The sequence below is a fragment of the Triturus cristatus genome, chromosome 7 (assembly GCF_964204655.1).
Source record: "Triturus cristatus chromosome 7, aTriCri1.1, whole genome shotgun sequence".
NCBI classification, from domain to species: domain Eukaryota; kingdom Metazoa; phylum Chordata; class Amphibia; order Caudata; family Salamandridae; genus Triturus; species Triturus cristatus.
The window spans coordinates 1,541,254,371-1,541,282,242 of record NC_140590.1 but is presented as its reverse complement, the minus strand read 5'-3'; positions in this window follow the sequence as shown (position 1 = coordinate 1,541,282,242).

Here is a 27,872-nt window from a genome sequence, read left to right as displayed (position 1 = left end):
GAGAATGAGTAGTAGAGAATGAGTAGTAGAGAATGAGTAGTAGAGAATGAGTAGTAGAGAATGAGTAGTAGAGAATGAGTAGTAGAGAATGAGTAGTAGAGAGTAGTAGAGAGTGAGTAGTAGAGAGTAGCAGAGAGTGAGTAGCAGAGAGTGAGTAGTAGAGAGTGAGTAGTAGAGAGTGAGTAGTAGAGAGTGAGTAGTAGAGAGTGAGTAGTAGAGAGTGAGTGGTAGAGAGTAGTACAGAGTGAGTAGTAGAGAGTGATTAGTAGAGAGTGATGGAGTAGTAGAGCGTGAGTAGTAGAGTAGTAGAGAGTGAGTAGTAGAGAGCAAGTAAAGAGTGTGTAGTAGAGAGAGTAGTAGAGAGTAGTAGAGTGAGTAGTAGAGAGTGAGTAGTAGAGAGTAGTAGAGAGTAGTAGAGTGAGTAGTAGGGAGTGAGTAGTAGAGAGTGTGTAGTAGAGAGTGAGTAGTAGAGAGTGAGTAGTAGAGAGAGAGTAGTAGAGAGTGAGTAGCAGAGAGTGAGTAGCAGAGAGTGAGTAGAGAGAGTAGTAGTGAGTAGTAGAGAGTGAGTAGTGGTGAGTAGTAGAGAGTGAGTAGTAGAGAGAGTAGTAGAGAGTAGTAGACAGTAGTAGAGAGAGTGAGTAGTAGAGAGAGTAGTAGAGAGTGAGTAGTAGAGAGTGAGTAGTAGAGAGTGAGTAGTAGAGAGTGAGTAGTAGCGAGTGAGTAGTAGCGAGTGAGTAGTAGAGAGTGAGTAGTAGCGAGTGAGTAGTAGAGAGTGAGTAGTAGAGAGTGAGTAGTAGAGAGTGAGTAGTAGAGAGTGAGTAGTAGAGAGTGAGTAGTAGAGAGTGAGTAGTAGAGAGAGTAGTAGAGAGTGAGTAGTAGAGAGTGAGTAGTAGAAAGTAGTAGAGAGTAGTAGAGAGCGAGTAGAAGAGAGTGAGTAGTGGAGAGTGAGTAGTAGAGTAGTAGAGAGTGAGTAGTAGAGTGAGTAGCAGAGAGAGTAGTAGTAGAGTAGTAGAGAGTGAGTAGTAGAGAGCGAGCAGTAGAGAGAGTAGTAGAGAGTGAGTAGGAGAGTGTGAGTAGTAGAGAGGGAGTAGTAGAGAGAGAGTAGTAGAGAGTGAGTAGTAGAAAGTAGTAGCGAGTGAGTAGTAGAATGAGTAGCAGAGTAGTAGTAGAGAGTAGTAGTATGTAGTAGTAGAGAGTAGTAGAGAGTAGTAGAGCGTGAGTAGTAGAGTGAGTAGTGGAGAGTGAGTACTAGAGTAGTAGAGAGAGTAGTAGTAGAGTAGTAGAGAGCGAGTAGTAGAGAGCGAGTAGTAGAGAGCGAGTAGTAGAGAGCGAGTAGTAGAGAGCGAGTAGTAGAGAGCGAGTAGTAGAGAGCGAGTAGTAGAGAGCGAGTAGTAGAGAGCGAGTAGTAGAGAGCGAGTAGTAGAGAGCGAGTAGTAGAGTGTGAGTAGTAGAGAGAGTAGTAGAGTGTAGTAGTAGAGAGGGAGTAGTAGAGAGAGTAGTAGAGAGTAGTAGAGAGAGAGTAGTAGAGTGTGAGTGGTAGAGAGTAGTAGAGAGAGTAGTAGAGAGAAGTAGAGAGTGAGTAGTAGAGAGTGAGTAGTAGAGAGTGAGTAGTAGAGAGTAGTAGAGTGAGTAGTAGAGAGGGAGTAGTAGAGAGGGAGTAGTAGAGTAGTAGAGAGTGAGTGGTAGAGAGTAGTAGCGAGTAGTAGTGGAGAGTAGTAGAGTGTGAGTAGTAGAAAGTAGTAGCGAGTGAGTAGTAGAGTGAGTAGCAGAGAGAGTAGTAGAGAGTAGTAGTAGAGAGTAGTAGTGAGTAGTAGAGAGCGAGTAGTAGAGAGCGAGTAGTAGAGAGCGAGTAGTAGAGAGCGAGTAGTGGAGAGTGAGTAGTGGAGAGTGAGTAGTAGAGTAGTAGAGTTAGTAGAGAGTGAGTAGTAGAGAGTGAGTAGTAGAGAGTGAGTAGTAGAGAGTGAGTAGTAGAGAGTAGTAGAGTGAGTAGCAGAGAGAGTAGTAGAGAGTAGTAGAGAGTAGTAGTAGAGAGTAGTAGAGAGTAGTAGAGAGTAGTAGAGAGTAGTAGAGAGCGAGTAGAAGAGAGCGAGTAGAAGAGAGTGAGTAGTGGAGAGTGAGTAGTGGAGAGTGAATAGTAGAGAGTGAGTAGTAGAGAGTGAGTAGTAGAGAGTGAGTAGTAGAGTAGTAGAGTGAGTCGTAGAGAGTAGTAGATAGTAAAGAGTGAGTAGAAGCGAGTGAGTAGTAGAGAGTGAGTAGTTTAATTTAAAAGGAACACAATGAGGAGGTTCATTTTGCCATAGAAATTATTATTAGTGCGGAAAAAAGAAAAATTAGGGCACATTTTGAGTGACTTCTCAAATCCTCTTCTATTTCATTAAAAAACTTCTGACATGCAGACTGAAACATGCACTTTCAATACCAGCAGCAGACTTTCCTGGTGAGCGGTAGCTTTACTACAGTGATCTAATAAGCAACTAGAGTGCTTACATTCCGAAATTATTGCAAATGTGTGACACATCTGAATGCCTTCTTGATGGAATGAAAGTAAAAAACCTGAAAGTATTTCCTACTGAGGACACTGTTGTGAATAGGGAAATTAGGAAACTTCAAAACAAATAAGTCTCCCAAGATGGCCACCAGAGACAAAAGAGCCCAAATTTAGCACAAATATCACCGAGATGTAGCCCAAGTATAGCCCAATGACAGAATGTCCCAGAGTGTTTTAAAGAACAACTAGAGCGCTAACAGTCTTACTTATGACAAAAGTATGGCACACCTGAAGCCATCTTGATTGGAATAAAGTGGTAACACTTAAAACATTTAATTTGCAAAGGAACAAAATGAGGGGGTTCATTTTGCCATAAAAATTATGATTAGTGCTGCAGAAATAAAGAGTAGGGCACATTATGACTTCTCAAATCCTCTTCCATTTCATTAAAAAATTCTGACATGGAGACTGAAACATGCACTTTGAATACCAGCAGCAGACTTCCCTGGTGAGCAGTAGCTTTACTACAGTGATCTAATGAGCAACTAGAGTGCTACCATTCAGAATTTATGGAAAATGTGTGACACATCTGAATGCCTTCTTGATGGAATCAAAGTAAACACGCATTGAAAATGCAATACGTCTCGCCCTCGTTTAAGTTAAAGCAATTCTGTTTGTAATTAGGTGTCTTTCTAGCTTTGCTTGTATTAAAGTTTTTCAAACTTTCATGTACATACCATGCATATGTATGCATATGTGTATATGTGTATGTTTGCATGCATTTATATTTATATAGATATGCAGATATGTATATGTTTATATATATATATATAAATAAATAAAAGAAAGTGTGCCCCTCGATAGGACCGCACCTGTGAAATTTTGATTGGGGATATACTGGTGGTTATCCGTACGCTGCCAAACACAAACTATCTGCTACTGAGGAGGGCGGTGGCCCGAAACGCGTATAGCAGGAAGAAAACGAAGGTTGCAGCTTTCAACATACTGCCTGTGCTCTGGCATTAATCCTACCAGTAGTGCGGTCCTATCAAGGGGCAAACTCTTTCTTTCATATATATATACATATACATATATATAAATGCATATGCATATATATGTGCATATGTGTGAATGTACAGAGAGGTAGAGAGGTAGAGGTGTATAGGTAGAGGTAGAGAGTAGTAGGTAGAGAGTAGAAGAGAGAGAGGTAGAGAGTAGAGAGCGAGTAATAGAGAGTAGAGAGTGAGTAGTAGAGAGTAGTAGAGAGTAGTAGAGAGTAGTAGAGAGTAGTTGAGAGTGAGTAGTAGAGTGAGTAGCAGAGTGAATAGTAGAGAGTAGCAGGTAGAGAGTAGTAGAGAGTGAGTAGTAGAGAGTGAGTAGTAGAGAGTGAGTAGTAGAGAGTGAGTAGTAGAGAGAGTAGTAGAGAGTAGTAGAGAGTAGTAGAGAGTGAGTAGTAGAGAGTAGTGGAGTAGTAGAGAGTGAGTAGTAGAGAGTAGTAGAGAGTGAGTAGTAGAGTGAGTACTAGAGAGTAGTAGAGAGTGAGTAGCAGAGAGCAAGTAGTAGAGAGTGTGTAGTAGAGTGAGTAGTAGAGAGTGAGTAATAGAGAGAGTAGTAGGGAGTGAGAAGTAGAGAGAGTAGTAGAGTAGTAGAGAATGAGTAGTGGAGAGTGAGCAGTAGAGAGTAGTAGAGAGTGAGTAGTAGAGAGTGAGTAGTAGAGAGTGAGTAGTAGAGAGTGAGTAGTAGAGAGAGTAGTAGAGAGAGTAGTAGAGAGAGTAGTAGAGAGAGTAGTAGAGAGAGTAGTAGAGAGAGTAGTAGAGAGAGTAGTAGAGTGAGTAGTAGAGTGAGTAGTAGAGAGTGAGTAGTAGAGAGTGAGTAGTAGAGTGAGTAGTAGAGAGTGAGTAGTAGAGAGTGAGTAGTAGAGAGTGAGTAGTAGAGAGAGTAGTAGAGAGTAGTAGAGAGAGTAGTAGAGAGAGTAGTAGAGAGAGTAGTAGAGAGAGTAGTAGAGAGTGAGTGGTAGAGAGTAGGAGAGAGCAGTAGAGTGAGTAGTAGAGAATAGTATAGAGTGAGTAGTAGAGCGAACAGTAGAGTAGTAGAGTAGCAGAGAGTGAGTAGTAGAGAGTGAGTAGCAGAGAGAGTAGTAGAGAGCGAGTAGTAGAGAGTAGTAGAGAGTGAGTAGTAGAGAGTAGTGTAGTATAGAGTGAGTAGTAGAGAGTAGTAGAGAGTGAGTAGTAGAGTGAGTACTAGAGAGTAGTAGAGAGCGAGTAGCAGAGAGCAAGTAGTAGATAGTGTGTAGTAGAGAGAGAGTAGTAGAGAGTAGCAGAGAGTGAGTAGTAGAGAGAGAGTAGTAGAGAGTGAGAAGTAGAGAGTAGTTGAGAGCGAGTAGTAGAGAATGAGTGGTGGAGAATGAGCAGTAGAGAGTAGTAGCGAGTGAGTAGTGGAGAGTGAATAGTACAAAGTGAGTAGTAGAGAGTGAGTAGTAGAGAGTGAGTAGTAGAGAGTGAGTAGTAGAGAGTGAGTAGTAGAGTAGTAGAGAGTGAGTAGTAGAGAGTGAGTAGTAGAGAGTGAGTAGTAGAGAGTGAGTAGTAGAGAGTGAGTAGTAGAGTAGTAGAGAGTGAGTAGTAGAGAGTGAGTAGTAGAGAGTGAGTAGTAGAGAGTAGTAGAGAGTGAGTAGTAGAGTGAGTAGTAGAGAGTAGTAGAGAGTAGTAGAGAGTAGTAGAGAGTAGTAGAGTGAGTAGTAGAGTGAGTAGTAGAGAGTGAGTAGCAGAGCGAGTAGTAGAGAGCGAGTAGTAGAGAGCGAGTAGTAGAGAGGGAGTAGTAGAGGGAGTAGTAGAGAGGGAGTAGTAGAGAGGGAGTAGTAGAGAGGGAGTAGTAGAGAGGGAGTAGTAGAGAGGGAGTAGTAGAGAGGGAGTAGTAGAGAGTAGTAGAGAGGGAGTAGTAGAGAGTAGTAGAGAGTGAGTAGTAGAGTAGTAGAGAGTGAGTGGTAGAGAGGTAGAGAGTAGTAGTGAGTGGTAGAGAGTAGTAGAGAGTAGTAGAGAGCAGTAGAGTGAGTAGTAGAGAGTTGTAGAGAGTGAGTAGTAGAGAGAGTAGTAGAGAGTGAGTAGTTGAGAGTGAGTAGTAGAGAGTGAGTAGAAGAGTAGTAGAGAGTAGTAGAGTGAGTAGTAGAGAGTTGTAGAGTGAGTAGTAGAGAGGGAGTAGTAGAGAGGGAGTAGTAGAGTAGTAGAGAGTGAGTGATAGAGAGTAGTAGAGAGTGACTAGTAGAGAGTAGTAGTAGAGGGTAGTAGAGGGTAGTAGAGAGTAGTAGAGAGTGAGTAGTAGAGTAGTAGAGAATGAGTGATAGAGTAGTAGTAGAGAGCAGTAGAGTGAGTAGTAGAGAGTAGTAAAGAGTGAGTAGTAGAGAGTAGTAGTAGAGGGTAGTAGAGAGTGAGTAGTAGAGAGTGAGTAGTTTAATTTAAAAGGAACACAATGAGGAGGTTCATTTTGCCATAGAAATTATTATTAGTGCAGAAAAAAGAAAAATTAGGGCACATTTTGAGTGACTTCTCCAATCCTCTTCTATTTCATTAAAAAAATTCTGACATGCAGACTGAAACATGCACTTTGAATACCAGCAGCAGACTTCCCTGGTGAGCAGTAGCTTTACTACAGTGATCTAATGAGCAACTAGAGTGCTACCATTCAGAATTTATGGAAAATGTGTGACACATCTGAATGCCTTCTTGATGGAATCAAAGTAAACAAGCATTGAAAATGCAATATGCCTCGCCCTCGTTTAAGTTAAAGCAATTCTGTTACTAATTAGGTGGCTTTTTAGCTTTGCTTGTATTAGAGTTTTTCAAACTTTCATGTACATACCATGCATATATATATATTCTATTTTGAATAACTTTGGTGCCGGTTGACGGATCCTCGCAAAATTTTCAAAACTAATGGGGCGCTCCGCTCAGCTCCTACCCTGGAAGTCTCGGGGTGATTCGTCAAGCGGGGGCTGAGAAAAATGGGGGTCCCAAAACGCATTTTCCCAATGCATTTTCCCATAGGACCTTTAGTCGAAGGTACAGCCTGAACGGCTGAACAGAATTACTTGAAATTTGGCAAAGAGGTAGTCCTCAGGTCAGGGATGTTCCTTTTGCATATATGGTGTCAATCTGTTCAGTAGTTCCTGAGAAAATTGCAGTTAAAAGTAGATCAATATCTATATGCGCGCACCGTGCTCGCACCTTAACGTGCGCGAGCGTAATTGTGATTGGTGGTTACATGTCAGTCAACATTCGAATCGGTCGAAATCAGGAAGTGTTGTCCGCCATTTTGTGTGTGACAGTGAAACAGAAAGGTGGAGAACGTGAAATGGGGGCAGGGTACAGAGTTCCTGACCCCCTAGCTTTTGTCAGGGGGTCCCTGAAGGACCATGACGGGTGAAAAAACATTTTATTTTTTTTCAAAAAATCACGGGGTGCGCGCACGGTGCGCGCACGGCGGCAAAAAAATCATTAAAAAAATAGAATTAAAAATCAAATATAAGTGTTTAGATGTTAGGTGGCTCTAAAAAGAGCAGTTGTGTTAATTGAGGAACAGAGGAACTAAAAAATGAAAAAAATTATAGGGTGCCGCATGCGTGCTGCTGTATCTTGCTCTCTATTAGGGGAATGCTGGTGTCCCCATAAGAGAGAAGAGCATTGCACCGTATATGCACCCTCTTGAACAGAGGGTGTATATCGAGAGGAACAGAAGCAGCTGAAGCTGCCGCCGCAGATGAAGTGCTCGGCTGAGCTGCCGATGATTTGCTCAGCTGAGCTGCTGCGGATGTGCTTGGCTGAGCTGCTGGAGGGTTTCTCGAGCAGCTCGAGCATAAGCCACAGGATGTACTTCTCTAACGTGCCTGATCATAGTGAAGATACTAAAAGAGTATTTATTTTCAGGATCGCCTCTTGATAAGACACCACCACAAATAGTGCAGGTGACTTTTGGAGCATTCACCTTCTTCTGCCCCTCTGGAAAAGTGAAAAATTGCCATATAAAAGAGTTTTTCTGTTTCCTCTGCCTCTGTGGCACAAGGATCTCCTGCTCACTCCCAGAAGATGACTGCTGCTCTGCCATTCTCAAGTACTGGAGTACTGGAAAATCTGCGGAATAGGAGAAGGACCTCTCCTAGGAGGCTTCTCAGCAGCGCTCGGCTACTTCGTACAGTGTGGGGGCCCCCTTGGGTGGTCTCTCCGACTCCCCCGAGGTCCGCCTTCCAACATTTGGTGGCCAGCGACGGGATCCGAGCCGAACGCAGATCGTACAAGCAAGTAACCCACTCGCTATCCATCCAGACGAACAGAGACCATGGAGTTCCAACCAGAACGATTGGAAGAGTACATGCACAAAGAGTTAAAACAGTTCTGCAAGGACAAGGGCATTACGACCACCGGCCTAGGTACCAAGGAAGAGATGCAGAAAGCCCTGAGAACCTGAATAGAGTCCGAGGCGGGTCCCTCCCAGAGTGAAGGTCCCCTGCCCCTGAATGCAGCCACGCCACCAGCACCGACCCCAGCGAACGGAGAGAGAAACAGCCTGGAAACCGGCCTCTCCGCGGAAGAAATACGAGAGCGGGAGAAGGTCCGGACCTATGAGCTAGAGCTCGCACGACTTCGGCTGGATGGTGAACTCCTGCTGGCCGAAAAGAAATTGGCCATGGAACAGCTACGGCTACAAGAGGAGATAGAGGAGAAGAAGCGGCATCGAGAGCTGGAGGAGAAAAGGCTGACCCTCGAACACGAGCGGGGCCTCAAAGAACTCGAGCTCAAGGCCCAGAAGGGGGAGACCGGCACCCCCAGCAATAGAGACGCTCTGCCGCCCACCGAAGCCAAGGTCCATATTCCCAAAGATGTCGTCAAGGAGTACTATAAAAACGACGACATCCAGCAGTGGTTTAAGGCGTACGAGGTGGCCATGACCTCCCATCGGGTACCCCGGAAGGATTGGGGTGCCGGCCTATGGGGTCGGTTCCTTAGCGAGGGCCGAGACACCCTACTCCAGCTCCCGGAAGAGGTGATGACCTTGTACGACCATATGAAGGAGGCCCTGCTCACCCGCTATGGACTAACCGCGGAAATGTACCATCAGCGTTTCAGAGACTGCAAGAAAATCCCCGGTACCACGTGGGTAGAGTATGTTGACTTTTTCAGCAGGGCCCTAGAAGGTTGGATCAAGGGGAGCAAGGTCACCACCTACGGGCAGCTGGTCGACCTCATTATTTGGGAACACATCTCCAACAACTGCTTTGTGGAGCTAAGACAACACCTCCTCGACAGCAAGCTGACCGAGCCGCGGTAGCTCGCCGCCGAGGCCGATCGATGGGTCAACACCCGAGTCCCCCGGAGCTCGATGGGGGAGTACCAGCGAAACCCCACCGGACCCCCCCGCCAGCGCGGCGGGGGAGGAGGGTCGAACAGGAATCGGGACATCCCAGCCGGGCCGCCCCTGAGTCTGCCTCGGGGGCCGCCTCAGCAACACACCTCCCCGAACCTAGTCCGAAGAGGGACGACGCCAGCCAAAACCGGACCCCGGCCCACGATAACCTGCTACGGCTGCCAACAAACAGGACACTATGCCAGCGACCCTGCCTGCCCCCTGAACCGACGAAGGGGGACCAGCGGGCCCCCGCCCCGACAACTAGCGGCTGCCGCCCTGGGAGAAGGGGAGGAAGAGGAAGAACCCCTCGACGGGGGGTCCACTGAGTGGGAGCCGGCAGCCATGTCCCTGGTCTGCCTGGGCAGCCGAGAAATGGTGCCCCGAACACCCATCCCGAGCAACACCCAGAAATACCAACAGCGGGTCACTATCAATGGACGACGGGCCGAAGCCCTCCGTGACACCGGAGCCAGTGTCACCACTGTCCGCTGCCACCTTGTGGCCCCCGAACAGATCCTGCCGAATGTGCTATGCCCCGTCCGGACAGCCGACAACAGCGAGAGCATGTGCCAAATGGCCCAGATTCCCTTCGAATGGGGAGGGGTGACGGGCATGCTGAAGGTGACTGTCCGCGACGACGCTCCGGTGGACTGCCTCCTGGGGAACGACCTCGAGAGTTCCCCCTGGGCTCAAGTGGAGCGACGAGAGTACCTCCGAATGCTAGGACTACCCGAATGGCCCTGTGCCACCACCCGGTCCATGGCCGCCCAGGCCCCCCGTTCGTCCATGGCCGCCGACACCGTCGAGCCCGAGGGGCCCGTGCCACCACCTGCCTCCAGCAAGGAAGAGGCGGACACCGATGCCAGATCCACGGTGCCCCCCCCGGACGAGATCGCCTCTCTCGGCACACTCCCGGAGCTTGCCCAATGGCGCCACGACGGGTGCCCCACCAGAGAACAGTTCTTGCAGGAACAGAAGACCTGCCCCTCCCTTGAAGGAGTCCGGCAGCAAGCGGCCTCGCAGGCCAACGGTGACCAGACCGGAACCCACTGGGTCTATTGGGCCGAAGGACTACTGTACAGCGAGCAGAAGATTGCAGATCTGGAGGCCAGTCGCGTGCTGGTGGTCCCCCTCCGATTCCGGGAGTTCCTCCTTAACCTGGCACATGATGTGACCCTCGGCGGGCACCTGGGGCAGGACAAAACCTACAGCCGCCTGGTGACCCACTTCTACTGGCCCCGGATGCGGAGGGACGTGGACAACCACTGCCGGTCCTGCCAGACCTGCCAAGCCAGCGGCAAGACGGGGGGATGGGTCAAAGCCCCTCTCCAGCCCTTCCCAGCAGTCAACACCCCGTTCGAACGGGTCGGAATAGACATCGTAGGGCCCATGGACCCCCGGACCACCCTGGGTCACCGCTTCATCCTGGTCCTCGTAGACCACGCAACGAGGTACCCTGAGGCCATCCCGCTTCGAACTGTGACAGCCCCCGTAGTGGGCCGGGCCTTAATGGGGATCCTCGAGAGTGGGGTTCCCACGAGAAGTGGTGAGCGACCGAGGTACGAACTTCATCTCTAAATACATGCGGTCCCTGTGGCAGCAGTGCGGGGTCACGTACAAGTTCACCACCCCATACCACCCTCAGGGGAACGGACTGGTCGAGCGGTTCAACAGAACCTTAAAAGGCATGATCAAGGGCCTGGAAGAACCCCTACGACGGAGATGGGATGTCCTGCTGCCGTGCCTCCTGTTTGCCTATCGGGAGGTCCCGCAGAAGTCCCTGGGGTTCAGCCCTTTCGAATTGTTGTACGGGCATCCAGTCCGAGGACCCCTCAGCCTGGTCAAGGAGGGCTGGGAGATGAAGCCCCGAGATGCCCCTCCCGACGTCTACAGATACCTCCTGACCCTACGAAACCAGACACGAAGGTTCCGAGCCCTGGCCGAAGCCAACCTCGAGGCCAGCTACGAGGACATGAAAAGATGGTACGATCAAAACGCCTCTACCATCGAGTTTGAGCCGGGCCAGCAAGTCTGGGTCATGTCAACGGTTGACACCTGCGCCCTCCAGGACAAATGGACTGGGCCCTTCAAGGTGGTGGAGAAGAAGAGCCCAGCACCTACCTGATCGACATGGAGTCTCCCCGGAACCCCCTCTGGGTTCTACACGCTAACCGGCTCAAACCCCACTTTGCCCGGACCGAACTAAGTCTACTGCTAGCGACCGACGACGGGGGCGAAGGGGACTCCGAGCCCCTACCCGACCTCCTGCGGACCAGCGACCACGACGGGACCATCGAAGGCATCCAATTCGCCTCCTCCCTGACCCCGGAACAGCACCACGACTGTCAGCAACTGTTGCAGCCCTTTGCGGCCCTCTTCTCCCTCACTCCGGGGGTGACTCCATGGTGTGTCCATGACGTCGACACTGGGAACAGTCCCCCCGTGCGACACAGAGCCTACAGAGTACCCGACCGGGTGCGGGCCTGCATCCAGGCTGAGGCGGCGAAGATGCTGGCCCTCAGGGTCATCGAGCCCTCCGACAGCACGTGGGCCAGTCCCGTCGTCCTGGTGCCAAAGGCCGCCACCCCAGGCACCCCCCCGGAGCTACGATTTTGTGTGGACTACCGGGCCCTGAACGCTGTTACCAAGACCGATGCACATCCTCTTCCCCGGGCAGACGAGCTCATCGACCGCTTAGGGGCAGCCTGCTACCTGAGCACTTTTGACCTCACCGCCGGGTACTGGCAGATCCAGCTCACCCCCGGTGCCCAAGAGAGATCCGCTTTCTCCACCCCTGATGGGCACTACCACTTTCGGGTGATGCCCTTCGGCATGAAGAATGCCCCCGGCCACCTTCCAGAGACTAGTGAACAAGGTCCTGGCCGGGCTAGAGTCCTTCAGCGCGGCTTATTTAGATGACATTGCCGTATACAGCAGCCACTGGGCTGAGCACCTGGGGCACCTCAAAGCAGTCCTGGCCGCCCTCCAAGGGGCCGGGCTCACGATCAAGGCCAGCAAATGCCAGATAGGCCAAGGATTGGTGACCTATCTGGGCCATCAAGTAGGGAGCGGTCAGGTGGCTACCCTCCAACCGAAAGTTGATGCCATCCAGGCGTGGGAACCCCCCACCACCCAGACAGCTGTCCAGGCCTTCCTGGGCCTCACCGGGTACTACCGGCGATTCATCAGAGACTATGGGAGCATTGTCGGCCCCCTCACAGAGCTCACGTCAAAAAAGCAGCCCAAGAAGGTATACTGGACCCCCCGCTGCCAGACGGCCTTCGAGACTCTCAAAACGGCGATGTGCACTGCCCCCGTGCTACAGGCCCCTGACTACAGCAAGGAGTTCGTGGTGCAGACGGACGCCTCCGAATATGGAATTGGGGCCGTCCTGTCCCAGGTAGATTCGGAGGGACTCGACAGACCCGTGGCCTTCATCAGCCGACGGCTGCTGCCCCGGGAGCAGCGATGGAGCACCATCGAGCGGGAGGCCTTCGCTGTAGTGTGGGCCCTCAAAAAGCTCCGGCCCTATCTCTTCGGCACCCACTTCCGGGTCCAGACCGACCACCGGCACTTGCGGTGGTTAATGCAAATGAGGGGCGAGAACCCCAAGCTGCTGCGATGGTCCATCTCGCTGCAAGGGATGGACTTCTCTGTTGAACACCGGCCCGGCAATGACCACGCCAACGCCGACGGCCTGTCCCGCTTCTTCCGCCTCGACGAGGAGAACCCCCAAGGAAATGGGTGACTCTCCCTGCCTTCGGCTGGGGGGGGGACGCCTGTTGGACCTGGCCTCGTGGCGTGGTCTTAACCCTCTTGGATTGTGCTCGTCCCCCGCACCGGCCTACACGGGCCGCCCTTTCAGGCCGCCAGGGACCCCTCCTCCCTTCGAGGTCCCCTTTAGATTGTACCCGTTTTCCTACACCCGCCTCGGCGGCCCCCTTTTCCAGGCCGCACAGGGACCCCTCATCCCTTCAGGGTCCCCCCCATGCTTGCTCCACGCAGCCCGGCTCCATCCGGCCTCGGCCCCAGCGAAGCCCCAAAATCGAGGCACCAAGATCTGGCCAGGGGGCACCGCAGGGCCACTTCATCACTCCCGGAGGAGGAGAGTTTCGATGGGACCCCCCACCGTCCCGCAACACCTAGGTGCGATCGTCCTCCGGCCTCCCCGGGCCTGGCACCTCTCCCGCTGGGCGTCTGGCCTCTCCCAGCCCGGCCTCTCCGCCCCCCCCCCAGGCGCAAGGGTCCGGACATCAAAGGGCTCCAGACCTATATCTGGGGCAACCCTGCAATGGGACAGTAGTTGTATCCCGGAGTCAAGAGCCCTGCTGATGGAATCGCGGCTGACCCTACGGAGAAGAACTCTTGCTGACACTACCACGAGCCCTGCTGACTGCGTCGCGGCTCCACCTTATTGAGACAAGGAACCTCACGGAACATCGGAGCCCTGCTGACGCTGTCGCGGCCCAACCTCGCTGCAACCTCCACCAGAGCCCTGCTGACGTCGTCGCGGCTCGAGCTGAACTGAACCACCTTAAGAGCCCCGCTGACCTAGTCGCGGCTCAAGCTCCACGAACTGACCGCCAGAGCCCTGCTGACGCCGTCGCGGCTCGCCCACTCCGAGACCCAGAGTCCCTCCAGCTTGGGGATCGAACTGGGCCTAAGGTACCCTCGTACCCAGCTGCTACTAAAGACTGTCCCGCTACCCCGTCCCTACCAAAGACTTTGAGACTCTTGCGGATCCCTCGATCCCTGGATCCCCCCTTGTATATATCGATAACCGTAACTTCCTAAATGCTGATAAAGAATTGCTCGTCTTGATAAACATCCTCGAGTCCTGTGTGGTGGTGTTACTGTGCTAGTACGGAATAGGAGAAGGACCTCTCCTAGGAGGCTTCTCAGCAGCGCTCGGCTACTTCGTACAGTGTGGGGGCCCCCTTGGGTGGTCTCCTCGACTCCCCCGAGGTCCGCCTTCCAACAAGAGTGAGTAGCAGAGTGAGTAGTAGAGAGTAGTAGAGAGAGAGTAGTAGAGAGAGAGTAGTAGAGTAATTAGTAGAGAGTAAGTAGTAGAGAGTGAGTAGTAGAGAGTAGTAGAGAGAGAGAGTAGTAGAGAGTGAGTAGTAGAGAGTAGTAGAGAGTGAGTAGTAGAGAGAAGTAGAGAGTGAGTAGTAGAGAGAGTAGTAGAGAGAGAGTAGTAGAGAGTAGCAGAGTAGTAGAGAGTGAGTAGTAGAGAGTGAGTAGTAGAGAGTAGTGGAGTAGTAGAGAGTGAGTAGTAGAGAGAGTAGTAAAGTGAGTAATAGAGAGTAGTAGAGAGCGAGTAGCAGAGAGCAAGTAGTAGAGAGTGTGTAGTAGAGAGTGAGTAGTAGAGAGAGAGTAGTAGAGAGAGAGTAGTAGAGAATGAGTAGTGGAGTGAGCAGTAGAGAGTAGTAGAGAGTGCGTAGTACAGAGTGAGTAGTACAGAGTGAGTAGAACAGAGTGAGTAGAACAGAGTGAGTAGTACAGAGTGAGTAGTAGAGCGTGAGTAGTAGAGCGTGAGTAGTAGAGCGTGAGTAGTAGAGCGTGAGTAGTAGTGAGTAGTAGAGAGTGAGTAGTAGAGAGTAGTAGAGTGAGTAGTAGAGAGTGAGTAGTAGAGAGAGAGTAGTAGAGAATGAGTAGTAGAGAGAGTAGTAGAGAGTGAGTAGTAGAGAGTGAGTAGTAGAGAGTGAGTAGTAGAGAGTGAGTAGTAGAGAGTGAGTAGTAGAGTGTAGTGGAGCAGTAGAGAGTGAGTAGTAGAGAGAGTACTAGAGAGTAGTAGAGAGCGAGTAGCAGAGAGCAAGTAGTAGAGAGTGTGTAGTAGAGAGTGAGTAGTAGAGAGAGTAGTAGAGAGTGAGTAGTAGAGTGAGTAGTAGAGAGAGAGAGTAGTAGAGAGTGTAGTAAAGAGTAAGTAGTAGAGAGTAGTAGCAAGGGAGTAGTAGAGAGTAGTAGAGAGTCAGTAGTAGAGAGTCAGTAGTAGAGTAGTAGAGAGTGAGTGGTAGCGAGTAGTAGAAAGTAGTAGAGTGAGTAGTAGAGAGTGAGTAGTAGAGAGTGAATAGTAGAGAGTAGTAGAGAGTGAGTAGTAGAGAAAGTAGTAGTAGAGAGTGAGTAGTAGAGAGTGAGTAGTAGAGAGTGAGTAGTAGAGAGTGAGTAGTAGAGAGTGAGTAGTAAAGTGAGTACTAGAGAGTATTAGAGAGCTAGTAGCAGAGAGCGAGTAGCAGAGAGCAAGTAGTAGAGAGTGTGTAGTAGAGAGTGAGTAGTAGAGAGAGAGTAGTAGAGAGAGAGTAGTAGAGAGAGAGGAGTAGAGTAGTAGAGAGTGAGTAGTAGAGTGAGTAGTAGAGAGTAGTTGAGAGCGAGTAGTAGAGAATGAGTAGTGGAGAGTGAGCAGTAGAGAGTGAGCAGTAGAGAGTGAGCAGTAGAGAGTGAGTAGTACAGAGTGAGTAGTACAGAGTGAGTAGTACAGAGTGAGTAGTACAGAGTAGTAGAGCGTGAGTAGTAGAGAGTAGTATAGTGAGTAGTAGAGAGAGTAGTAGAGAGAGGTGAGTAGTAGAGTAGTAGAGAGTGAGTGGTAGAGAGTAGGAGAGAGCAGTAGAGTGAGTAGTAGAAAATAGTAGAGTAGTAGAGTGAGTAGTAGAGAGTGAGTAGCAGAGAGAGTAGTAGAGTGACTAATAGAGAGTGAGTAGTAGAGTGCGAGTAGTAGAGTGCGAGTAGTGGAGAGTGAGTAGTGGAGAGTGAGTAGTGGAGAGTGAGTAGTGGAGAGTGAGTAGTAGAGAGTGAGTAGTAGAGAGAGTAGTAGAGAGAGAGTAGTAGAGAGAGAGTAGTAGAGAGAGTAGTAGAGAGAGTAGTAGAGAGTGAGTAGTATAGAGAGTAGTAGAGAGTAGTAGAGTGAGTAGTAGAGAGTGAGTAGTAGAGAGTGAGTAGTAGAGAGAGTAGTAGAGAGAGAGTGGCAGACCAGCAGAGAGTAGTAGAGTGAGTAATAGAGAGTAGTAGAGAGTGAATAGTAGAGAGTAGTAGTAGAGAGAGAGTAGTAGAGAGTGTAGTAAAGAGTAGTAGAGAGTAGTAGAAAGTAGTAGAGTGAGTAGTAGAGAGTGAGTAGTAGAGAGTGAGTAGTAGAGAGTAGTAGAGAGTGAGTAGTAGAGAAAGTAGTAGTAGAGAGTAGGGGAGTAGTAGAGAGTGAGTAGTAGAGAGTGAGTACTAGAGAGTAGTAGAAAGCGAGTAGCAGAGAGCAAGTAGTAGAGAGTGTGTAGTAGAGAGTGAGTAGTAGAGCGAGAGTAGTAGAGCGAGAGTAGTAGAGAGTGAGAAGTAGAGAGAGTAGTAGAGTAGTTGAGAGCGAGTAGTAGAGAATGAGTAGTGGAGAGTGAGCAGTAGAGAGTGAGCAGTACAGAGTGAGTAGTACAGAGTGAGTAGTACAGAGTGAGTAGTACAGAGTGAGTAGCAGAGAGTAGTAGAGCGTGAGTAGTAGAGAGTAGTAGAGTGAGTAGTAGAGTAGTAGAGTGAGTAGTAGAGTAGAAGAGTGAGTAGTAGAGTAGAAGAGTGAGTAGTAGAGAGAGAGAGTAGTAGAGAGAGAGTAGTTGAGTGGTAGAGAGTAGGAGAGCGCAGTAGAGGGAGTAGTAGAGAATAGTAGAGTAGTAGAGTGCGAGTAGTAGAGTGCGAGTAGTAGAGTGCGAGTAGTAGAGTGCGAGTAGGGGAGAGTGAGTAGTGGAGAGTGAGTAGTAGAGAGTGAGTAGTAGAGAGAGTAGTAGAGAGAGTAGTAGAGAGAGAGTAGTAGAGAGAGAGTAGTAGAGAGAGAGTAGTAGAGAGAGTAGTAGAGAGTGAGTAGTAGAGAATGAGTAGTAGAGAATGAGTAGTAGAGAATGAGTAGTTGAGTGGTAGAGAGTAGGAGAGAGCAGTAGAGGGAGTAGTAGAGAATAGTAGAGTAGTAGAGAGTGAGTAGTAGAGAGTGAGTAGTAGAGAGTAGTAGAGAGTAGTAGAGAGTAGTAGAGTGAGTAGTAGAGAGTGAGTAGTAGTGAGTAGTAGAGAGTGAGTAGTAGAGAGTGAGTAGCAGAAAGAGTAGTAGAGAGTGAGTGGCAGAGCAGCAGAGAGTAGTAGAGTGAGTAGTAGAGAGTTGTATAGAGTGAATAGTAGAGAGTAGTAGTAGAGAGTAGTAGAGAGAGAGAGTAGTAGAGAGTGTAGTAAAGAGTAGGTAGTAAAGAGTAGTAGCAAGGGAGTAGTAGAGAGTAGTAGAGAGTGAGTAGTAGAGTAGTAGAGAGTGAGTAGTAGAGAGTGAATAGTAGAGAGTAGTAGAGAGTGAGTAGTAGAGAAAGTAGTAGACAGTGAGTAGTAGAACATGAGTAGTAGAGAGTGAGTAGTAGAGAGTGAGTAGTAAAGTGAGTACTAGAGAGTAGTAGAGAGCGAGTAGCAGAGAGCAAGTAGTAGAGAGTGAGTAGTAGAGAGAGAGTAGTAGAGAGTGAGAAGTAGAGAGAGTAGTAGAGAGTGAGTAGTAGAGTGAGTAGTAGAGAGTAGTAGAGAGTGAGTAGTAGAGTGAGTAGTAGAGAGTAGTTGAGAGCGAGTAGTAGAGAATGAGTAGTGGAGAGTGAGCAGTACAGAGTGAGTAGTACAGAGTGAGTAGTACAGAGTGAGTAGTACAGAGTGAGTAGTAGAGCGTGAGTAGTAGAGAGTAGTAGAGTGAGTAGTAGAGAGAGAGTAGTAGAGAGAGGTGAGTAGTAGAGTAGTAGAGAGTGAGTGGTAGAGAGTAGGAGAGAGCAGTAGAGTGAGTAGTAGAGAATAGTAGAGTAGTAGAGAGAGAGTAGTAGAGAGTGAGTAGCAGAGAGAGTAGTAGAGAGTAGTAGAGTGATTATTAGAGAGTGAGTAGTGGAGTGCGAGTAGTAGAGTGCGAGTAGTAGAGTGCGAGTAGTAGAGTGCGAGTAGTAGAGTGCGAGTAGTGGAGAATGAGTAGTAGAGAGTGAGTAGTAGAGAGTGAGTAGTAGAGAGTGAGTAGTAGAGAGTGAGTAGTAGAGAGAGAGTAGTAGAGAGAGTAGTAGAGAGAGTAGTAGAGAGAGTAGTAGAGAGTAGTAGAGAGTGAGTAGTAGAGAGTGAGTAGTAGAGAGTAGTAGAGTGCGAGTAGTAGAGTGCGAGTAGTGGAGAATGAGTAGTAGAGAGTGAGTAGTAGAGAGAGTAGTAGAGAGTGAGGGGCAGAGCAGCAGAGAGTAGTAGAGTGAGTAATAGAGAGTAGTAGAGTGAATAGTAGAGAGTAGTAGTAGAGAGAGAGTAGTAGAGAGTGTAGTAAAGAGCGAGTAGTAGAGAGTAGTAGAGTGAGTAGTAGAGAGTGAGTAGTAGAGAGTGAATAGTAGAGAGTAGTAGAGAGTGAGTAGTAGAGAAAGTAGTAGTAGACAGTGAGTAGTAGAGAGTAGTAGAGAGTGAGTAGTAGAGAGTAGTAGCGAGTGAGTAGTAGAGAGTCAAGTCAAGTCAAGTCATAGAATTTATACAGCGCACTACATACCCAGAGGGTTTCAAGGCACTTAGGAAGGGGAGGAGGATTACTTGTCAAATATCCACGTTTTAAGTTGCTTTCTGAATGCTAGGTGGTTCTGGGTAAGGCGAAGGTAAGCGGGGAGTGAGTTCCATGTTCTAGCAGCTAGGTAAGAAAAGGATCTGCCTCCCATGGTGGTCTTGTTGATGCGAGGTACAGTGGCGAGGGCTTGGCTGGAGGAACGTAGTTGGCGGGAGGGGGTGTAGAAGGACAGTCGTGAGTTGAGGCATTCTGGTCCGATGTCGTAGAGTGATTTGTGTGCGTGGGTAAGCAGTCGGAAAGTGATCCTCTTATTGACGGGTAGCCAGTGGAGGTCTTTAAGGTGACCAGAGATGTGTTGGATGCGTGGGATGTCTAATATGAGCCTGGCTGAGGCGTTTTGGATTCGTTGGAGTTTCTTCTGGAGTTTTGCGGTAGCACCTGCGTAGAGGGTGTTTCCGTAGTCCAGTCGGCTCGTGATCAGAGCATGGGTGACTGTTTTCCTTGTTTCGGAGGGGATCCAGCGAAATGTTTGTCTGAGCATGCGAAGAATGTTGAAGCAGGAAGAGGATACGGCGCTGACTTGTCTGTTCATTGAGAGTGAAGAATCCAGGATGACGCCTAGGTTCCGTGCGTGGTCTTTCGGGATGGGTGCTTTTCTGAGGGCTTCCGGCCACCAGGAGTCGTCCCATGCAGAGGGGGATGTACCTAAGATGAGGACTTCTGTTTTGTCTGAGTTCAGTTTCAGACGGCTTTGTTTCATCCATTCGGCAACTTCTTTCATTCCTTCGTGTAGGTTGGTTTTGGCGGTGCTGGGGTCATTGGTGAGAGAAAGGATCAGTTGAGTGTCATCCGCGTAAGAGATGATGTTGAGGTTGTGTTGGCGTGCGATGGCCGCGAGGGGGCTCATGTATACGTTGAAGAGGGTGGGACTGAGTGAGGATCCTTGTGGTACGCCGCAGATGACTTCAGAGGCCTCGGACTTGAATGGTGGAAGGCGGACTCTCTGGGTTCTTCCGGTGAGGAACGAGGTGATCCATTCAAGTGCTTTTCCTTGGATTCCGATGTTATTGAGGCGTTGTAAAAGGGTGCTGTGGCAGACTGTGTCGAATGCTGCAGAGAGGTCAAGGAGGATGAGAGCGACTGTGTCCCCATTGTCCAGTAGAGTTCGAATGTCGTCTGTTGCTGCGATGAGGGCGGTCTCAGTGCTGTGTTTTGCTCGGAAGCCAGATTGTGAGGGGTCGAGGGATTTGTTGGCTTCGAGGAAGGCGGCGAGCTGGTTGTTGACAGCTTTCTCGATGACTTTGGCCGGGAATGGAAGAAGCGAGATGGGGCGGTAATTTTTGAGTTCGGTGGGGTCCGCTGTGGGTTTTTTCAGAAGGGCGGTGAGTTCAGCGTGTTTCCAGTCTTCCGGGAAGGTGGCGGAGTTGAAGGAGCAGTTGATGACGTCTCGGAGGTGCGGTGCTATGACGGAGTCTGCTTTGTTGAAGATGTGGTGAGGACATGGGTCTGTGGGGGATCCTGAGTGGATGGAGTTCATCAGGCGGATGGTGTCCTCAGTGGAGATTGGGTTCCAGTCGTTAAGGGTGTTCACGGGGGGAAGATGATCAGCAAATGGTAGGGTGGGTTGGTTTCCGGGTTGGTTGTCAAAGCTGTTGTGGATGTCAGCAATCTTGTTGTGGAAAAATGAGGCTAGGGAGTCGCAGAGGGTTTGAGAGGGGGTGATGTCGTTGGAGTTGGCCGAGGGATTGGAAAATTCCTTGACGATGTTGAAAAGTTCCTTGCTGTTGTGGGCGTTGTTGTCAAGTCGATCCTTGAATGCTGTTTTCTTGGCTTTTCGGATTAGTTGGTGGTGAGTGCGGGTGGCGTTTTTGAAGGCGTCCTTGGTGCTAGTGGTTGGGTCTTTATTCCAGGCCTGTTCAAGGGAGCGGCAGAGTTTCTTGGACTTCTTGAGATCATCGTTGAACCATGAGGCCTTCTTGCTGCCAGGTTTGTTTTGACGTTTTTTCCAGTGGTGCTAAGGTGTCAGCGGTGTTGGATAACCATAGGGTGAGGTTGGCGGCGGCTTCGTTAGCGTTAGAAGAGAGGGCTGGGGTGTTTCGAAGGAGCGATGCGGAGATTTGGTCCGTGGTGATTTTGTTCCAGTTTCTTTGCAGGGTAGGTTGGAGGTGGATGCTGGGTTTTGGTTTGTTGTAGGTGAAGTGAACGCAGCTGTGGTCAGTCCAGAGGAGATCCGTGGTGTGGCTGAAGGAGACATGATTGCTGGATGTGAAGATGGGGTCGAGTGTGTGACCTGCGATTTGGGTGGGGGAAGTGACTAGTTGTTTAAGTCCGAGGTTGGCGAGGTTGTCCACGAGGGTGGCGGTGTTGCGGTCGTTGATCTTTTCAAGGTGAAAGTTGAGGTCTCCCAGAAGGATGTAGTCTTTGGAGGGGAGCGCGTGTGGGGTGATGAAGTCCGTGATGTCTTCACTGAATTTTGCGCGGGGTCCTGGTGGTCTGTAGAGGAGGGTGCCTCTGAGTGTGGTTTTGGGGTCGATGTGGATCTGGAAGTGAAGGTGTTCGGAGTTAGCGAGGTTGGTGTCAGAGCTGGTTGAGATGCGGATAGATTTCTTATGGACGATGGCGATTCCTCCTCCTGTGTGGCTGGTACGGTCTTTGCGAGTGATCTTATAGTCTTCAGGGATGGCAATGGTGATGTCTGGTGCGGAGGTAGCATTCATCCATGTTTCCGTAAGGAAGGCGATGTCCGGAGAAATGGTGTCTAGTAGATTCCATAGGTCAATGGCGTGCCTGTGGACCGATCGGGTGTTGAGAAGGATGCATTGTAGGTGGTTGGGGTCGGGAGTCTGTGGTGTGGTCGTAGCGGAGATGTTGTCGGTGCCGCTGAATTTGCAGGAGAAGCAGGAGAAAGGTCCATGGGTTTGTCCAGGGGCGGCTTGGACGCAGTTGGGGGCTCGACCGGGGTTAAGGGCTAGGAGGGTGGCGGCATCGTAGGTAATGCGGGGGGGCTGGGAGGGACGGGGGCCAGGGGGTCTGGCGCTGGGCGCGGTCCAGGCGCGGACGGGCGTAGACGGGCTTACCTTTGGCGCACCTTCGGCGTGGCTGGGGCGCGGTCGCTGCGCGTAAACGCTGCGCACGGGAACTCCTGTCATATATGGATAGTGGAGGGGGAGGGGCGAGGGCGTCTCAGCTGGGAGGCGGGGCGGGCTGACGAGGACAACAACATAAACAAAATGGCAGCGGAGGGGAGGGCAGAGCACAGCGCCGGGGGTAAACTCGCTCTGAATATCAATGACAAGTCAAGGCAGTGGAGGCGATGCAAAGCGCTAGCAGCAACAGAGGCAGGCAACACGTGGGCGCGAGGCGAAGCGCTACAATATAAACAACAACAGTGCAGGCAACACACGAAGAAAGCAATTTGAAATGCAGGCAACAAACGATACCAGGTCTCTCAGGAGAGACTAGGGGAGCGACCTCTCAGTGCGCAGCAGCGAGGGGATCACGGCGCTTCCTGCTACGGGAGCGCTGTATAAGCTTAGTGGGAGGGCGTCTCAGCTGGGAGGCAGGGCGGGCTGACGAGGACAACAACATAAACAAAATGGCAGCGGAGGGGAGGGCAGAGCACAGCGCCGGGGGTAAACTCGCTCTGAATATGAGTAGTAGAGAGTGAGTAGTAGAGAGAGAGTAGTAGAGAGTGAGTAGTAGAGAGAAAGTAGTAGAGAGAGTAGTAGAGAGTCAGTAGTAGAGTAGTAGAGAGTAGTCAATCTGTGTCAGTCAATCTGTGTCAGTCAGTGTTAGTCAGTGTTAGTCAGTCAGTGTCAGCTAGAGCAGCTCTGCTGACCTGGTTCTCCGGCTCTAAAGCAGCTCTGCTGACCTAGTTCTCTCTCTCTAAAGCAGCTCTGCTGACCTGGTTTCTCTGGCACTACAGCAGGTCTGCTGACCTGGTTCTCTGGCTCTAGAGCAGCTCTGCTGACCTGGTTCTCTGGCTCTAGAGCAGCTCTGCTGACCTAGTTCTTATGCTACAGAGCAGCTCTGCTGATCTAGTTCTCTGGCTCTACAACAGCTCTGCTGACCCAGTTCTATGGCTTTGAAGCAGTTCTGCTGACATGGTTCTCTGGCTCTAGAGCAGCTCTGCTGACCTGGTTCTCTCCCTCTAAAGCAGCTCTGCTGATTTGGTTCTCTCCCTCTAAAGCAGCTCTGCTGACCTGGTTTCTCTGGCTCTACAGCAGCTCTGCTGACCTGGTTCTCTGGCTCTAGAGCAGCTCTGCTGACCTGGTTCTTAGGCTCTAGAGCAGCTCTGCTGACCTGGTTCTCTGGCTCTACAGCAGCTCTGCTGACCTGACTTCGCGAAAATATATTTAAAAATAATATATGTTTATTATAAGTACAAATATATTATTTTGATGAATATCTTACATAATCTCTTGCCTTAATATGTATATTAAAGACACATACATATAATTTTGGAACATTATTTTCTTTTGCGGGAGTCGCGCACCCAGCGCGCCCTAGCACGTATATGATGTCACGCGTGACACGCAACTGTGCAAACATCTCGTACAGTAATGTGCATGTGTCGCGAATGCGTGGGAGCAGGAGTCGCAGACTGGTCGCATACCAATCGTGCATATCACGTGATATTAAATGTATATGATGCAACTGAAAAACACGCAGCCGTCGCACACCATATGCGGATCCTTCATGACTTTTCTAAAATGGCGGCTAGAATGCGCGCACCCACCGTGATGTGTACACTTTGAGTGCGTGACGCCCAAAAAAATTGGATTTTTTTTAAAGAAAATAATATAAATATATTAAAATAAAAAAATGAAAACAAGAAAATTAATCAATATTTCAGTTTTAATAAAAAATCTTTTTTTTTGCAATTTTCATAAAAATATATAATGTTATTTAATGAATACAATATTTATAAATAAACAGTTTAACTGTAGAAAATCAGTACAAAAAAATAGATATTACTATCACACTTAAAAGTTAGCATTTAATAAACCTTTGAAATTCACTGAAAAAAAACAGGTTTCAGAGACGTTATAGTTAGAAATTAGCATTTAAAAAAACCTTAGAAATTCACAGAAAAAAACATAGGTTTCAGGGGTGTTATAGGGGTGTTATAGTTAGCTGCCCATTTCACTCATACAAAACCATAAAAATTCCTCAGTTATAGTTAGTTCTGCTAACTATAACTCACGCAATGCACTGCTGATGATGTCACATATTGCATCATTCATTACATGGTCAGTGACATCACTAATGACATCTCAAATGACATCACTGATGACATCATCCACTTGACAATCGGATACACCTCATCATACACTAGTATAACCTTTCATCACTCGCTGTAAAATACAGAGTACCATATTTGAAACCATTGACACACCAATACCAGTTACTACATACCCACTCACTGATTCCTAAGTCTACACACACAACTACCCATTCAACAACAGAATCATCTATACATGCAGTCATTAATTAATAGAACACTATCAAATGCACTTATACACATATATAATATTGACACATCAGCAGTCATCTTAGTCGGTTATGCAGTCATCCTACTCACAAAGTTATCGCACTTAAATTTACTCACTTACACAATTATCCAACAACACCTCATGTATTCAAACACATAGTAACTCATCGTTAATATGTTAAAAAAGAACCATTACAATTATACACTCATTCATATAGCTACTCTCACAATCACAGACTCTTACACATACTTATTTATATACACCAACTCTCTCATACAATGCCTTTTATTTTTTTACTTTGTTGAAGATGTACAACTAAAACACATATTCGCTCACCAACACACAAATAAATACACTCAGTCACCCAAACAACTGTTTCCACATGCACTCTTAAACCCATACACCTAGTCAATCAACCCTTCACACATCTATGCATAGAGTTACACACACCCCATCCAACCACACACAAACTCAGTGTTCCATACAAATACTCACCTAACTAATCAATAACTAATATACACACTTATGTAGTTAGTGACCAACTGATGCAGCATGTTATACAACAACCGAGACAGTGCTGCACACATTCACATAGTTTAGTTACTAATCCATGTATTAAGTGAGACACTTTTAATTACTCACTTAAAAAGACAGTCAGATAGCTACTAAATCCTCCATCCAGACAGTTATATATCCACTCAATCTTCAATACAGATTGGTATATATATATAATACATATTTAAATTACAAACTAAACCACATTCAGTGGATGATGTCATCAGTGATGTCATCAGTGATGTCATTTGAGAAGTCATCAGTGATGTCATCAGTGACGTCACTGAACATGTCATGAATGATGCAATATGTGACATCATCAGCAGTGCATTGCGGGCGCGTGAGTTATAGTTAGCAGAACTAACTATAACGGAGGAATTTCTATGGTTTTGAGTGAAATGGGCAGCTAACTATAAAACCCCTGAAACCTATGGTTTTTTCTGTGAATATTACCTACTGGCGGTCGCCAGTAGGTAGTTATAGTTAGGACCACGTTTCCATAGGAAATCCGCAACATTCTATTTTGAATAACTTTTGCGCCGGTTGACGAATCCTCGCGAATTTTTCAAAATAGGTGGGGCGCTACGCTCCGCTCCTACCCTGAAAGTCTCGGGGGGATTCGTCAAGCGGGGGCTGAGATAAAAGGGGGGTCCCAAAACGCGTTTTTCCCATGCATTTTTCCATAGGACCTTTAGACAGGGCTACAGCCCGAACGGCTGAACAGAATTACTAGAAATTTGGCAGAGAGGTAGTCCTCAGGTCAAGGAAGTGCCTTTTGTAGGTTTGGTGTAAATCTGTTCAGTAGATTCTGAGAAAATAGCCTTTAAATCAATATATATATCTGAGCCAGCTTACGGTGCGCTTACGGTACGCTTACCGTACGCCTACGGTGGCGTGCGCGAGCGCGATTCTGATTGGCTCTTAGATCTTAGTAAACATTCGAATCGGCCGAAACCAGGAAGCTGCGGCCGCCATTTTCTCTCTCGCACTGAGAGCGATTTTTAAAATTTAAAGCCCAAAAACATGTAAAGGGGCTGTTTAGACAGCTCCCACACACATAGGCATGTTGAGGGAGTCCCCAAAGATCCTCCAAGGCCAAAAACGGAATTTTTATTTTTTCGGTAATTTCGCCGATTACGCTTACCGTACGCGTACGGTAAAAAATAATTTTAAAAAAAAAACATCATCCACACTCTCTGCACCCCGTGTGCAATTGGTGGCCGAAGGTCACCAATTGTGCATGGCTTATCACAGCCTCTAAAAAACTAAAATTTAAAAAAATAAAAAATAAAAAAAATAATTATCCACACTCTCTCCACCCCGTGTGCAAATGGTGCCCGAAGGGCACCATTTGTGCATGGCTTATAAAATATACGAAAAATTAAAATATTACCTTTCAAAACGAAGTGCATCATATGTCCTCCATGTGCGCACGGTGCGCGAAGCGCATCGTGCGTACATGGCCCATCTAGCGTAACGTGGGCACGCGGTGCGCGTAGCGCACCGCGTGCCCACCGTGCGTGCATGGCACTAACTGCGTAAAGTGGGCGCGCGGTGCGCGAAGCGCACCGCGTGCTCACTGTGCGCGCACGGTGCGCGAAGCGCACCGTGCGCGCACAGAACGAACTGCGTTAAGTGGGCGCGCACGCCACGAATGGCGTAAAGTAACTTAGCATTTAAAAAACCGTACAAATTCACTGAAAAAACCATCGGTTTCACACACGTTATAGTTAGGAATTAGCATTTAAAAAACCTTGCAAATTCACTGAAAAAACCATAGGTTTCACACATGTTATAGTTAGCGGAAATTTTACTGATAAAAAACCAATGAAATTCCCCCGTTATAGTTACTGCAGGCAACTATAACTCACGCGACCGCAATCTTCTGCTGATGACATATGTGTCTTTATGAAAAAAAAATATTTGTAATATATGTATAGCTAAAAATGTATGGAAGAAGACATGGGCAAATAAGTGTCTAAATACAGTATTAGCATCAGCAGAGGATTGCGGTCGCGTGAGTTATAGTTGCCTGCAGTAACTATAACGGGGGAATTTCATTGGTTTTTTATCAGTAAAATTTCCGCTAACTATAACATGTGTGAAACCTATGGTTTTTTCAGTGAATATATATATACACATACATACATATATATATATACATACATACATATATTACCTACTGGCAGTCGCCAGTAGATAGTTATAGTTAGGACCAAGTTTCCATAGGAAGAGCATTTGTTGTTTTGCTTATAACTTTGGTGTCGTTTGATGAATCTTCTTGAATTTTCCAAACTAATTCCTTGGTGATATCAACTCATATGTGGAAAGTTTGGGAGTGATTCGTCAAGGAGGAGCAGAGAAAAATTCCATAGGAAACTTTAGACAAGGCTACAGGTCGAACGGGTTAATGGAATTGCCCCAAATTTGGCAGGGAGAAGGGTCTTGGTGTAGAAAGTGCGCTTTTGTTTATTTGGTGTAAATCCGTTCAGTAGTTTTGGAGAAATATCGAAATTTACAGATATCGATATTGGGGAATTCTGCCATCTGATTGGCTGAGGCGTTACGAGCTTGCTGCTTATTGGTTGGGGGCGCTGCAAGCGGTTGCAACTAGGAAGTGTTGGCTGCCACTTTGTGATTCCATTGAAGCGAGTAAGGGGGGACAAAGGGTGAAAAAAGTAGGAAACAGGAGGATAGGAGCACTTTAACCTCTGTGGGGGAGTGCGAAGCGAAGTAGTCACACCTACCGGTCTGAAAGTACGGTGTTGCTCAGAGTGACATGGTGCCGAGATGAGATGCTGCTACAGTCGGGTATGAAACCAAGAGCCTAAACCGTGAGGTCATTGCTGTAAAGTGATGTGCTGTTGTGTTTGTAGGATACCTGTTGAAGTAGTGTTTTTAGGCGTTTATACCATACCGGAAGTGGGAAGCAAAGTACTACGCCTACCGGTGTGAAGACTCGGGGATCAAACCGAGCTGATTGCTGTAAAGTGATGGGCTGTGGGCGCTATAGCATACTGGCCGCTGTTGTATAACTGTAAGTAGTGTTAGTATGCGTTTATACTATACCGGGAGTGGGAAGCGAACTACTCACCCCTATTGGTCTGAAGACTCAGGGATTAAACGTGAGCTCATTGCTGTAAAGTGATGTGCTCTGTGTACTATTTCAATGTAAGTCATAGTACAATGTAATGATACTATAATGTAAGTATGTAATGTTAGAATGTAGGGCTGTCATGAGGGAAATCTTGGGGAGTTTGTACACAGTGCTGGAGAAGACGGATGCCTTGGTGTCTGGTCCTGTTGGTGGCTGTTTAAGCTGTCTTCTTTTCCCGCAATAAATCTACTTATCGGATCCACTGCTGTCTTCCTGTTCACTACATAAATTTGGCGACGAGCGGGAGAAGGTGAAAAGGCAGCACTCACCAAGATTTTGTGC